This window comes from Sinocyclocheilus anshuiensis, unplaced genomic scaffold (genome assembly GCF_001515605.1).
Source record: "Sinocyclocheilus anshuiensis isolate Anshui unplaced genomic scaffold, SAMN03320099.WGS_v1.1 scaffold205, whole genome shotgun sequence".
In the NCBI taxonomy this organism is placed as follows: Eukaryota; Metazoa; Chordata; class Actinopteri; order Cypriniformes; family Cyprinidae; genus Sinocyclocheilus; species Sinocyclocheilus anshuiensis.
Window position 1 is genome coordinate 775082 of NW_015536497.1, and position 1292 is coordinate 776373.

General features: G+C 41.9%; 1 pseudogene; it reads right to left on the bottom strand.

The window, feature by feature from the left end:
- LOC107687481 (serine/threonine-protein kinase 10-like) overlaps positions 1-973 on the bottom strand; it is a 21253-nt pseudogene extending 20280 nt beyond the window's left edge.
- Between the last annotated feature and the right edge of the window lie 319 nt (positions 974-1292).

Sequence of the window (1292 nt, forward strand, 5' to 3'; positions counted from 1 at the left end):
ATTTGTGTTCCAAAGATGAACGAAGGTCTTACGGGTTTGAAACGACATGAGGGTGAGTAATTAATGACAGAATTTTCATTTTTGGGTGAACTATCCCTTTAAGAGAAGATGTTTCTCCTAATGAGATATAGCAGGATAGAGTCTCTTCAATAGGAGGCATCCTCTCATATCCGTGTTCGTGCATCCCCTCAATATTAGCATAGTAAGAATGCTGGAATCTGTGGATGTGCGAAGAAAACAGATTTTTCCAAGCCTTCTCAATCTCCACATGGAGATTGGAAAGGAATGGAAGACACACTTGAGCTGGAGGGCTATGATCAGAGAGGTAACGCTCGTCCAAACGGCCCCAAACACAGGTCATGCCAAAGGCGTTCCCCATAGCGACAGCTAGAGGATGCAGTTCGAGTTCCCTCGGAAGGGAACTGGCAACATTGTTTCTAAAAATGTGAGTTACTCAATATGAACTATTTTTTTTTATTGAACTGCTGTATCAAGAAATCACATTTGCACGTGTGATGTTGTTCCGAATGTCTGTGAATCGGCTGTCATTCACAAAATATACTGTAAACAACAGCGCTCTTTCTCATGTGATATTTCTATATTTATTCTTAAATTCTTCTGGCTATCTGTAGATAGTTCTGTTATTTTGCATTTAACAGAGAACTGAACCTCATCATGATTTGAATCCTTTACCTTATACACCTTCCCAAATGCTCCATCTCCAAGTTCTCCCAGAGTCTCCCACGTCTGGTGTGGATCCACATCCCTCTTCAAGTTTTCATAGTGCCGAATTCTCTTTTTCTCCACGCCCAACCGAAAGATACGCATCAGGAGGGAGGCCATGGCTCCCTCCCTTTAAATTCACCCCAACACCTTAAGAAATCCCAGTCCCTTCAGTTAATCAGCAGCCCTCGATGTCTCATTCCACAATTAAAACCCCCGCCCAAACTAAAAACAACACAAAAGACAACAGTCTGAATCTCTGTAAAGCAAAGATGCTTTTGATTGTCACGTGACTCCTCATGCGCACCTCAGAGCACGACAGGAAGCTGCAAGTAGCAACCACATCCTTCAAAAATAAGGGCCACAATAATGTGTAGGACGCACACCTCGTCTGTAGAGATGTATTTAGTTCGTGCTGTCTATTGTGGTGTGTTTTTCAGCAGCCAGTCACAGTGCCATCATTTGTGTAAGAAAGCATAATGATTTAGATACAGATATGAATGTTTGGTTTTAGGATGAATATATTGTGTTCAGTTTTACATAAAGGCAGATTGCTCTGTGCAGTAAGA